The following is a 13,698-nucleotide window of genomic DNA, read 5'->3' as shown; positions in this document are numbered from 1 at the left end:
TGAGATCTATCTTGGAGAATACTCCAGCTCCCCTCAACTGATCAAATAGGTCATCTACCCTAGGTAAAGGGTATTTGTTTTTCACAGTCACCTTATTCAGCTGGTGGTAGTCTATACATAGCCGAAGGGTATCGTCCTTCTTCTTCACAAATAGCACTGGTGCTCCCCAGGGTGACACACTAGGGCGTATGAAGCCCTTGTCTAGTAGCTCCTATAACTGAACTTTCAACTCTCTCAGTTCAGTAGGTGCCATCCTATATAGAGCAATGGACATTGGTACAGTACCCGGTATAACCTCTATAGCAAACTCCACTTCTCTATTGGGTGGCAAACCCGGCAACTCTTTCGGAAACACATCCGGAAAATCACATACAGTGGGGATCTCCTGCATGCTTGGGCTAGTCTTCTTGGTATCAACCACATGTGCTAAGTGATGCATACATTTTGCATAATCATTTAGGTCTAATTTCATAGCCATTTTATTTTATTATTAGTTATTTTTAGCTAATTTCATTAGTTATTTAGTTAGTTTTCCATAGTTGTCAATTTTGCATTAATTTGTAATTTTTACTTTGTTTTGTAGGAAAAATGGTGTTTGTGAAGGACTGAAAAGAAATTTTGCCATTGAGGAGTGAATTCTACAGCTAAAGATGTCAAAAACAAGTTTTCAAGCTGAAATATGCATGACCAAAATTGTGCATAACTTGCCGCATAAGCTATGCGGATCTGCATAAGGAGAAAAATCACTGTTCCAATACCTGCCGAAATGTGCATAAGGAGACTGCATAGCTTATGCACATTCACGCCTCCCTTATGCACTTTCACGAAATTTTGCATAACCTATGCACCAAGTCATGCAGTTTCGCATAAGTGAACCAGAAACCAGCCGAAAACTGCATAAGGGACTGCATGACTTATGCAGTCCACTTATGTAGTCTCATAAAGAGTTCATTAATGAGCTGGCAGAAGATTCCCTCAGAAAATCCCTCCTCAAACACACCATTTTAGGGCTCCATGTCAGAAAATGCTATAAATAGCCTCATTTCCCATTTTAGAAGGGGGGAGAAAAGGAGCAGAAAAGGAAAGGAAGAGGAGAGGCAGCAGTTAAAGAGTCACTTTCACCTTCCACACCATTTTTAACCAAGATTTGCAGATTTCTTTCTTTACTTACATTTTTCTTACATTTCTAGTGTTTAGTTTCATGTTTCTTAGCTTAGATTAAAGCTTTATTTCCATTTAAACTCAATATATCTTGTAAGCATTATGGGTAGTGAGTAGTTTACTTTGATTCTGGAGTAAGGGATGTAATATTTTAGTTATTTTTGTGGATTTGAACTGGGTTAGTCCCAATTTAATGAATTTATGAGGTTTAATCCATTTCTTGTGTGCTTATTCACATGCTTAATGAAGGGCCCCATTAAGTTATGTTCTTAATCCTTGGTTGAAGCACCGAAAGGAGAAAACCAAGTGATAGTTAATCAAGAAATTGGACTTAATTAACTTAGATCTAGAAATAGACTAAGGGTTAAGAGGGTTTTAATAGATTGATTAAAGAACCTAATGGGTCTTGGTTAATTTTAACTCCACGAAAGTAGGATTAAGTTAATTAAGGCACTCTTTGTCTCACTCGAAAGAGTTTTCAAGGGATTTTAAAATTAATCTCCTTTAAACCCATAAATTTCTTGGATTGGGCTAGCTAGGGAAAATCCCAAAATGACTTAAATATGAACCCTTAACTCCAGAATCGTCTTTCATCAATTATTGCTTAGAATTTTACTTTTAATTGTTTAGTTTAATCTCATTTTATTAATTTTCTTTATTATCAATTTCTTTATTTTGTGAATTATTAAATTAGTCATTGTTTGAATTTAGTTTTGCATTTTCATACCTTATGCTTAAAATTCCTAAATTTCTTTTACAAAATCTGATTAAAATACAATTTTAACATACTTTAGTTTATATCAAAAATTCAATCATTAACACAACTCCTCGTGGGAACGATATCTTTTTCTATACTACTTGAACGACCCGTGCACTTGCGGTTGGGACACATCAAGTTTTTGGCGCCGTTGCCTGGGAGTTGTTTGTTTAAGATTGAATTCTTGATTATTTTAGTTGTTTTTAGTTTTATATTTGTTATCTTTTCATTTTGTGTTTGTTTGTTCTTTTTTCAGGTACTCTTAATCTTTTATGAGAAGAGCTAGAAGCACGAGTGACACATCCTTATTGTTCAATCCTGAAATTGAGAAATTTTGTAAAGCCAACAAGAAAGACACCAGAAAAAGGAAAGAAGCTTTCAGAGAAACTGAATTAGAAGCAGACATGGTTGATGAAAGAATTAGAATTGGTGGTAATGTTGGAAATGATCGAAACAATGAAAATGCAGCCCAAGGTGAAGAGATTGTAAATGCTAATGTGCCTAGGGGAAGTATGATGGATCATGCTTTTCCTCGTTTTGATGACTTGAGAGAAAGCATAGCAAGACCAAGAATTGATGCAAATAGTTACAAGATGGATTTTTGAGTTCTTCAAATGATTCAGAATTCTCAATTCGGAGGACATCCTTCTGAAAATCCACACACACATCTGAAGAAGTTTGCTATGATCTGTGACATGCAAAAACAACCTGGAGTATCTGATGATGCAGCAAGATTAAAGCTATTCCCATTCTCTTTGAAAGATAGAGCATTGGATTGGCTTGATTCTTTACCTCACAACTCCATCACAAATTGGGAGCAACTCACTGATGCATTTCTTGCACAATATTTTCCACCTGGAAAAACTCAAGAATTGAGGAATCAAATGACAAATTTTCGCACCAAGAGAAGATGAAACTCTTTATGAATCATGGATGAGATGGAAGGAATTAGAGAGACAATGCCCACATCATGCCATTCCAAAATGGATGATAAACCAGAATTTTTACACAAATGTTACTCCTGCAATCAGAGGAATTATTGATGCTCAAACAGGAGGAGAATTTATTATGAAGCATGAAGATGAAGCTTATGAGCTATTGGAGAAAATTGCAAAGAATACTCATATTTGGAGTAGTCCAAGAGGACTAGCTCCAACTCAAAAAAGGCAAGCTGCTGGAATGTATGACCTTAATCCATTCAACATGATTAATGCAAAGTTTGATGCACTTATAAATGTCTTGGCTAAGAAGATGGAAGATCTGAGTATGTTGATGCATACATTTTGCATAATCATTTAGGTTTAATTTCATAACCATTTTTATTTGATTATTAGTCATTTTTAGCTAATTTTATTAGTTAATTAGTTAGTTTTTCATAATTGTCGATTTTGGATTAATTTGTAATTTTTACTTTGTTTTGTAGGAAAAATGGTGTTTTTGAAGGACTAAAGAGAATTTTGCCATTGAGGAGTGTCTTCTACAGCAAAAAGATGTCAAAAACAAGTTTTCAAGCTGAAATATGCATTGACCAAACTGTGCATAACTTGCGCATAAGCTATGCAGATTCGCATAAGGAGAAAGATCATCGTTCCAATACAGAAATGTGCATAAGGGATCGCATAACTTATGCACTTATCCCATGAAGAGTTCATTAATGAGTCGCGTGAGATTCCCTCAAATAATTCCTCCTAGAACATACCATTTTAGGGCTCCATGTCGAAAAAGGCTATAAATGGTCCCATTTTCTCATTTTAGAAAGGAGGCAAGGAAAAGAAGAAGAAGAGGAGAAGAGAGCAAGGCATTTGAGGAGTCATTTTCACCTTCCACACCATTTTTAACCAAGATTTGCAGATTTCTTACTTCCTTTACATTTTTATAAATTTCTATTGATTAATTTCTTACTTCTTAGCGGAGATTAAAGCTTTATTTACATTTAAACTCATCATATCTTGTAAGCATTATGGATAGTGAGTAGTTTACTTTTGATTCGAGTAAGGGATGTAATATTTTAAGTATTTTTGTGGATTTGAACTGGTTTAGTCCCAATTTAATGAATTTATGAGGTTTAATCCATTTCTTGTGTGCTTATTCACATGCTTAATGAAGGGCCCCATTAAGTTATGTTCTTAATCCTTGGTTGAAGCACCGAAAGGAGAAAACCAAGTGATAGTTAATCAAGAAATTGGACTTAATTAACTTAGATCTAGAAATAGACTAAGGGTTAAGAGGGTTTTAATAGATTGATTAAAGAACCTAATGGGTCTTGGTTAATTTTAACTCCACGAAAGTAGGATTAAGTTAATTAAGGCACTCTTTGTCTCACTCGAAAGAGTTTTCAAAGGATTTTAGAATTAATCTCCTTTAAACCCATAAATTTCATGGATTGGGCTAGCTAGGAAAATCCCAAAATAGCTTGAATATGAACCCGAACTCCGAATCGCTTTTACCATTGTTAATTTCTAATCGAATTTAATCATTTGCCATTTTAAATATTGCCATATTTGAACTTGCTTATTTCAATTTGATGCAAATCTTAGTTTAATTAATACATTGTTGAATAGAATATTAAATTTGCACATTTAGATTTCATACTCCATTACCCATTAATTCATTATTTTAATTTCATAAATACTTCAATTTAGTCAACTTTTATATCAAAATTCAATCATTAACACAACTCCTCGTGTGAACGATATCTTTTTCTATACTACTTGAACGACCCGTGCACTTGCGGTTGGGACACATCAGGTACCATTAATTTCATATTAATAGGACATTAGTCGCAATTTATATATTCATATCATTTTTAATATTTAATTATCATTATGAGTATTTTAATTATCATATATAGCATTTTTCCTATGAACCTTTCTTTAGGTTCATGTTGATGTGTTATCTTTATCTAGGAATTTGACTAGGTTAGGATGTTTATTTAGTCATACTTCCTTCATAACAATTGCTCCTCTATGTTTAAACTTAAATTTCAGCTTTTGAATCACTGAATTTGGGTTTATAGAACTCAAGTTATGGCCAAAATACTAAAGGAATAGTATTTTGGGACAATTTCTGGGTTGGCAGTTTTAGTGACTAAACTTGTGCTAACAATTTGATTTGGTTAAAGGCAAAACTGGGTCAAGTGGTCTTCATGAAAAGTGCAGCCCTTTCTATTGGTGAAATTTTAGGTCATTTGGACCAGTATAGAGAGAGTTATGACCAAATGAATATGTACTGTTCATTTGGTCATTTTATGGGTTAGCAGTTTCGGTGACCCAACTTTTGCTACCAAGTTAAATTGGTTAAAGGCAAAACTGGATTAAGTGGTCTTCATGAAAAGTGTATCCCTATGTATAAACTTTCCAGTGGTAAAATTTTAGGTCATTTGGACCAGTATAGAGAGAGTTATGACCAAATGAACACTGGGTTGGCAGTTTCAGTGACCCAACTTGTGCTACCAATTCGAATTGGTTAAAGGCAAAACTGGGTTAAGTGGTCTTCATGAAAAGTGTATCCCTATGTCTAAACTTTCCATGGGTGAAATTTTAGGTCATTTGGATCAGTATAAAGAGAGTTATGACCAAATGAACACGTACTGTTCATTTGGTCATTTTCTGGGTTGGGTTGCAGGGTAATCCGAATTTAGGCAGTATTTTGGTCAAGTTTTGGACAGAATTTGGGCATGGTTTCTTCATAGAATATGGGCTATTTTGGGTCTAGTTTCACCCCCAATTGGCCTCATACCAATTGGGGTCACACAATTTCATTTATGGCCTAAAATGTACACTGCCCTCAACAAACACAACCTGCAGAAAATAGCACTTCCAATAATTCATTTCTCCTCCAACTTCCTTGCTTCAATTTGACATTCAAGGTACTTCTAAATATCATCAACACATCTCAACAATCCCAATTGCATGGTATAATACAAAAATACCAAAGTTAGGCCAAACCCTAACTCACAATTTCAACCTCATACAATCTCAATGTAAATCAACTTATAATACTTATAAATGCATCAACCAACATCATTAAATCACTTTATATACATCATAGTCATCAAAAACCATCACTCACCATGGGTACCAAAAATTCACTCCCCTCATAACTCACCTATTTCTTTTAGTTTCTTACAAATTTCACTTCATTTTAACCTTAACTCAAGGATTAATAAAGGAAGAAAGGAAGATTAGGCACTAACCTCTTGTGACCCACTTCAAACTTTAACCTTTCTTCTTCTTATGGGTATCTAAAGCTTCCTTATGGTGTGGGCTAAATTTTTTGTGAAGTGAGCTATGGGTTTTGGGTGGATTAAGCTTGAGAAATCAAGCTTGGAAGCTTGAATATCAATGGAGGAAATGAAGACCAAGGGTGGCGGCACAATGGAGAAAAAAAGAAGAAGATGGAGAGAAAAAGTTGGTAGGTTTTGTCATCTTATGATATATATATATTATATTTGTGTACTTTAAATTTTTTTTTTTGATTTTTCATAATTCATTTTTCTTTTCTTTTCCTTTCTTTTCTTTTCTTTTCCTTTTCTTTTCTTCTTCTTTCTCTTCTCATTTTTCAAATTCAAATTCATAAAATTAATTTATGTTAATTATTCTATTTCCAAATTTTAATTTGACATTTAAGTCAAAATTTACCTCTAGGGGTGAAATGACCAAAATGCCTTTCATGGTGCTCATCGGATTATTTTTATTTTTTTATACCAATTAATAAATTCTCTAAATTTTATTTTATTTTTCAAAATTTTTCCTATATTTTTTTTTAATATTTATTTCATTAATTTATACCTCCTCATTATAGTTTAAGTGTAGTTCCAGACATTTTAACTGTTCGAACAAACATTAGTTGTCGGAACAGTAAAATGTACGGACTACCTACAGTGAGGGCGTTACAATTCTTCCCCTCTAATAAAAATTTCGCCTTTGAAATTTACCTAATGTGAAGAGCTGAGGGAACTGTTGCCTCATCATTTCCTCGCTCTCCCATGTCGCTTCTTCTGTGTTGTGGTGTCTCCATAAGATTTTCATTAGTGAGATCCTCTTGTTTCTGAGTTCTTTCACTTCCTGTGCCAAGATTCTGACGGATTCTTCTTCATATGTCAGATTAGGTTGCACAATTATCTCCTCCATTGAAATGACATGTGAAGGATCTGATCTGTATCTTCTGAGCATCGACACATGGAATACATTATGGATCTTGTTCAGCCCAGGTGGTAAAGCTAGCCTGTAGGCTACTGGACCCACACGCTCAATGACATCGTATGGACTAATAAACCTAGGGCTCAACTTACCCTTCTTACCAAATCTCAACACTTTTTTCTAAGGTGATACCTTAAGAAATACCTTATCGCCAACCTCATACTCTATATCCTTTCTCCTCAGGTCGGCATATGATTTACATCATCCAATGCGACTTTCAAATTGTCTCTGATGAGTTTCACTTTTTCCTCTGTCTGTCTCACTAAATCTGGGCCCACTATTTTCTCCTCACTTATTTTTGTCCAGCATAAGGGAGTTCTACATCTCCTCCCATACAACGCTTCATATGGAGACATTTTTATACTGGCTTGATAGCTGTTGTTGTAAGCAAACTCTACCAAAGGAAGATACTTCTCCCAACTTCCTTCAAAATCAATGATGCAGCTTCTCAACATATCCTCCAATACCTATTATGTGATTCATGTCATTTTTAGTAGTCTTTTAACATTTATAATAATTTAATAGGTTCTAAAGGTTACTCGAATCACCTGCTCGATCGCCCATCCGTCTATGGATGAAAAGCCATACTGAAGTGTAGTCGAGTGCCTAAAGACTCCTGTAGCCTCTTCCAAAACCTCGAAGTAAATCTCGGGTCTCGGTCAGATATGATCGATGTTGGCACTCCATATAGCCGGACTATCTCATCTATGTAAATTTCTGCTAATCTCTCTAATGAGTAGTTGGTTCTAACTGGTAGGAAATGAGCTGACTTAGTCAATCTATCCACAATCACCCATATAGTATCATGCTTCCTCTGTGTCAATGGTAGCCCAGTCACAAAATCCATGGTAATGCGGTTCCATTTCCATTCTGGTATGGATATAGATTGCAACAACCCTGATGGAACCTGATGCTCAGCCTTAACCTGTTGCCATGTCAAACATCTAGTCACAAAATCACCAATCTCTTTCTTCATTCCAGGCCACAAATAATGTGTTTTCAGGTCTTGGTACATCTTGGTACTTCGGTGCATAGCATGGAAGCTCATGCGCCTCTTTCAAGATATTCTTCTTCGCCTCATCTCTTGGTACACATATTCGCCTTTATAAGATGTGCACCCATCTCCTTTCAACTCATAATCGCCTCCTTCCCTCTTGAGTTCTACCCATAGCAGTTAGCAACTTTTCATCCCTTAACTGTGCCTCTTGTATTTGCTATAACAAACTTGGCTTTACACACAACTCAGCCAAAACTACCCCATCTGTATAAAGACGGTGAGCATTCAATGCTCTCAAAGCCATCATGGACTTCCCGCTAGGGCGTCACCACTATATTTGCTTTCCCAGGATGGTAGTCGATCACACAGTCATAGTCTTTAAGGAATTCAATCCATCTCCTCTATCTCAGATTGAGTTCCTTCTGAGTTGGCAAGTACTTTAGACTCTTGTGATCAGTGTAGATGTAACACTTCTCACCATATAGGTAATGCCTTCATATATTCAATGCAAATATTATTGCCACCAATTCCAAATCATGAGTTGGGTAGTTCTTTTCATGTGGCCTTAGCTGTATAGAAGCATAGGCAACTACTTTCCCTTCTTGCATTAGAACACACCCAAGCCCATTGTGAGAGGCATCGTAGATCACATAGTCTTTCTCGACTCTGTCAACACTAGACCTTCTAAGCATAGCCTTGAGCTTCTCAAAGCCCGTGGTTTGACATTTTCATTCCTCAAACTTTTGCATTCCTCCCAAGGGACAAATCGATGGGCTATAAGGAAAATCCTTCACAAATCTCTGTAGTATCCATAACCCAAAAGCTTCGACCACATTTACATTTTTGGGAGGCTTCCATTCAACTATTGCTTCAATCTTCCTTGGATCTACCTGATTCCATCTGCACACAATGTGTCCAAGAAAGGATATCTCATCCAACCAAGTCACACTTGGATAACTTGGCATACAACCGCTTTTCCGAGTTGTCTGTAGTACTACTCTCAGGTGTTCATCATGCTCTTTATGGTTCTTAGAATACACCAAGATATCATCTATAAAGACCACAACAAACCGATCCAAGTAGGGATGAAAGATGCGGTTCATTAGGTCTATGAAAACTGCTGGTGCATTTGTTAGCCCAAATGGTATCACTAGGAACTCATAGTATCCATACCGGGTCCTGGAAGCAGTTTTAGGAACATCTGTCTCCTTCACTCTCAAATGGTGATAGCATGATCTGAGATCTATCTTGGAGAATACTCCAGCTCCTCAATCGATCAAATAGGTCATCTACCCTAGGTAAAGGGTATTTGTTTTTCACAATCACCTTATTCATTGGTGGTAATCTATACATAGCCAAGTGGTACCGTCCTTCTTCACAAATAGCACTAGTGCTCCCAGGAGTGACACACTAGGGCGTATGAAGCCCCTTGTCTAGTAGCTCAGAATCGAACTTTCAACTCTCTCAGTTCAGTAGGTGCCATCCTATATAGAGCAATGGACATTGGTGCAGTACCCGGTATAACCTCTATAGCAAACTCCACTTCTCTATTGGGTGGCAAACCCGGCAACTCTTTCGGAAACACATTCGAAAAATCACATACATGGGGATCTCCGCATGCGTGGGCTAGTCTTCTTGGTATCAACCACATGTGCTAAGTGATGCATACATTTTGCATAATCATTTAGGTCTAATTTGATAGCCATTTTATTTTATTATTGGTTATTTTTAGCTAATTTCATTAGTTATTTAGTTAGTTTTCCATAGTTGTCAATTTTGCATTAATTTGTAATTTTTACTTTGTTTTGTAGGAAAAATGGTGTTTGTGAAGGATCAAAAGAAATTTTGCCATTGAGGAGTGACTTCTACACCAAAGATGTCAAAACAAGTTTTCAAGCTGAAATATGCATGACCAAAATTATGCATAACTTGCCGCATAAGCTATGCGGATCTGCATAAGGAGAAAAATCACTGTTCCAATACCTGCCGAAATTTGAATAAGGATACAGCATAGCTAATGCACATTCACTCCTCCCAAATGAACTTTCACGGAATTGTGCAAAACATATGCACCAAGTCATGCGCTTCGCATAAGTGAACCAGAAACCACGAAAATCGCATAAGGGATCGCATGACTTATGCATCCACTTATGCGATCTCATAAAGAGTTCATTAATGAGTGCGTAAGATTTCCTCAGAAAATCCCTCCTAGAACACACCATTTTAGGGCTCCATGTCAGAAAATGCTATAAATAGCCTCATTTCCCATTTTAGAAGGGGGGAGAGAAGGAGCAGAAAAGAAAAGGAAGAGGAGAGGCAGCAGCTGAAGAGTCACTTTCACCTTCCACACCATTTTCAACCAAGATTTGCAGATTTCTTTCTTTACTTACATTTTTCTTACATTTCTAGTGTTTAGTTTCTTGTTTCTTAGCTTAGATTAAAGCTTTATTTCCATTTAAACTCAATATATCTTGTAAGCATTATGGGTAGTGAGTAGTTTACTTTGATTCTGGAGTAAGGGATGTAATATTTTAGTTATTTTTGTGGATTTGAACTGGGTTAGTCCCAATTTAATGAATTTATGAGGTTTAATCCATTTCTTGTGTGCTTATTCACATGCTTAATGAAGGGCCCCATTAAGTTATGTTCTTAATCCTTGGTTGAAGCACCGAAAGGAGAAAATCAAGTGATAGTTAATCAAGAAATTGGACTTAATTAACTTAGATCTAGAAATAGACTAAGGGTTAAGAGGGTTTTAATAGATTGATTAAAGAACCTAATGGGTCTTGGTTAATTTTAACTCCACGAAAGTAGGATTAAGTTAATTAAGGCACTCTTTGTCTCACTCGAAAGAGTTTTCAAGGGATTTTAGAATTAATCTCCTTTAAACCCATAAATTTCTTGGATTGGGCTAGCTAGGGAAAATCCCAAAATGACTTAAATATGAACCCTTAACTCCAGAATCGTCTTTCATCAATTATTGCTTAGAATTTTACTTTTAATTGTTTAGTTTAATCTCATTTTATTAATTTTCTTTATTATCAATTTCTTTATTTTGTGAATTATTAAATTAGTCATTGTTTGAATTTAGTTTTGCATTTTCATACCTTATGCTTCAAATTCCTAAATTTCTTTTATAAAATCTGATTGAAATACAATTTTAACATACTTTATTTTATATCAAAAATTCAATCATTAACACAACTCCTCGTGGGAACGATATCTTTTTCTATACTACTTGAACGACCCGTGCACTTGCGGTTGGGACACATCAAGTTTTTGGCACCGTTGCCTGAGAGTTGTTTGTTTAAGATTGAATTCTTGATTATTTTAGTTGTTTTTAGTTTTATATTTGTTATCTTTTCATTTTGTGTTTGTTTGTTCTTTTTTCAGGTACTCTTAATCTTTTATGAGAAGTGCTAGAAGCACGAGTGACACATCCTTATTGTTCAATCCTGAAATTGAGAAATTTTGTAAAGCCAACAAGAAAGAAACCAGAAAAAGGAAAGAAGCTTTCAGAGAAACTGAATTAGAAGCAGACATGGCTGATGAAAGAATTAGAATTGGTGGTAATGTTGGAAATGATCGAAACAATGAAAATGCAGCCCAAGGTGAAGAGATTGTAAATGCTAATGTGCCTAGGGGAAGTATGATGGATCATGCTTTTCCTCGTTTTGATGACTTGAGAGAAAGCATAGCAAGACCAAGAATTGATGCAAATAGTTACAAGATGGATTTTGGAGTTCTTCAAATGATTCAGAATTCTCAATTCGGAGGACATCCTTCTGAAAATCCACACACACATCTGAAGAAGTTTGCTATGATCTGTGACATGCAAAAACAACCTGGAGTATCTGATGATGCAGCAAGATTAAAGCTATTCCCATTCTCTTTGAAAGATAGAGCATTGGATTGGCTTGATTCTTTACCTCACAACTCCATCACAAATTGGGAGCAACTCACTGATGCATTTCTTGCACAATATTTTCCACCTGGAAAAACTCAAGAATTGAGGAATCAAATGACAGCTTTCAGACCAAGAGAAGATGAAACTCTTTATGAATCATGGATGAGATGGAAGGAATTAGAGAGACAATGCCCACATCATGCCATTCCAAAATGGATGATAAACCAGAATTTTTACACAAATGTTACTCCTGCAATCAGAGGAATTATTGATGCTCAAACAGGAGGAGAATTTATTATGAAGCATGAAGATGAAGCTTATGAGCTATTGGAGAAAATTGCAAAGAATACTCATCTTTGGAGTAGTCCAAGAGGACTAGCTCCAACTCAAAAAAGGCAAGCTGCTGGAATGTATGACCTTGATCCATTCAACATGATTAATGCAAAGTTTGATGCACTTATAAATGTCTTGGCTAAGAAGATGGAAGATCTGAGTATGTTGGTTAGTTCATCATCATCATCTGGAAGTTCACAACAAGTTGCTTATGCAGAGGGAACTACCAGCTGTGGAGTAGACTATGGAGAGCAAGCAGCATATGTTGGTAATTATGGAAACAAACAAATGGGGAATCCTTATTCTCAAACTTATAATCCAAATTGGAGGAATCATCCCAACTTTTCCTGGGGAAATCAGCAAAATCAAGCTCCAAATCAGAATTTTCAACCACAACAGCAACAAGGAATTCCATATCAGCAAAATAGGCAACCATTGCCTAATTTTCAGCAGAAAACTATGAATCCTCCACCAAAACAGCAAGAACAAAGTTCCACCACAGAAGCTTTATTACAACAGATTCTTACTAACCAAAATAAGCATGATGAGGAGATGAGAGAGATGAAAGCAAGGCTAGAACAGATGCAGACACATAACAGAATGCTGGAAAATCAGATTGCACAACAAGCATCTTCCTCAGGTACCAAGTCTTTTGGAAAACTTCCAAGTCAACCAGAAAACCCAAGAGAGCAGTGTCATGCCATTACACTGAGAAGTGGTAAAATAGTGCATAATGAGAAGAGTGAAAAAAGTGAGAAGAGAGAAAATGAGGAAGATGTTGATGAAAATGAAAAACAAGAGAGTGAAAAGAAAGAGAGTGCAAGAAAAGAGAAGGAAGAGAAGTATATACCTCCTGAGCCCTACAAGCCACAACTTCCCTTCCCACAAAGATTTCACAAAGCCAAGCTTGATAAGCAATTTGGGAAGTTCTTAGAGGTTTTGAAGAAGCTTTACATAAATATGCCTTTTATTGATGCTCTTTCACAAATGCCCTCTTATGCAAAATTCTTGAAAGAAATTCTCTCAAACAAGAGGAAACTTGAAGACCATGAAACTGTAGCTTTGACAGAAGAATGTAGTGCTATCCTCCAAAGGAAACTTCCTCCAAAGCTCAAGGACCCAGGGAGTTTTTCAATTCCATGCCACATTGGGGAATCGTGTTCTACAAAAGCTTTATGTGATTTAGGGGCTAGTGTTAGCCTTATGCCCCTGTCCATCTATGAGAAGCTCAACATGGGAGATCTTAAGCCAACCCACATTTCTCTTCAGTTAGCTGATAGATCAATTAAGTATCCTGAAGGGATTTTGGAGAATGTGCCTCTGAAGGTTGGGAAGTTCTATA

At 36.1% G+C, this 13,698-nt stretch overlaps 2 non-coding genes across 2 annotated transcripts; both read right to left on the bottom strand.

Moving 5' to 3' along the window:
- Nucleotides 1-2,787: 2,787 nt before the first annotated feature.
- On the bottom strand, nucleotides 2,788-2,895 carry LOC131180383 (small nucleolar RNA R71). Its single transcript, XR_009149159.1, has one exon. It is a non-coding gene; the product is annotated as a small nucleolar RNA R71 (small nucleolar RNA).
- Nucleotides 2,896-12,122: 9,227 nt separating this feature from the next.
- LOC131180317 (small nucleolar RNA R71) lies at nucleotides 12,123-12,229 on the bottom strand. The gene has a single exon (XR_009149093.1). It is a non-coding gene; the product is annotated as a small nucleolar RNA R71 (small nucleolar RNA).
- Nucleotides 12,230-13,698: the final 1,469 nt, after the last annotated feature.

The sequence above is a fragment of the Hevea brasiliensis genome, chromosome 5 (assembly GCF_030052815.1).
Source record: "Hevea brasiliensis isolate MT/VB/25A 57/8 chromosome 5, ASM3005281v1, whole genome shotgun sequence".
NCBI lineage: Eukaryota > Viridiplantae > Streptophyta > Magnoliopsida > Malpighiales > Euphorbiaceae > Hevea > Hevea brasiliensis.
This window is presented reverse-complemented; position numbering and strand designations above follow the sequence as displayed.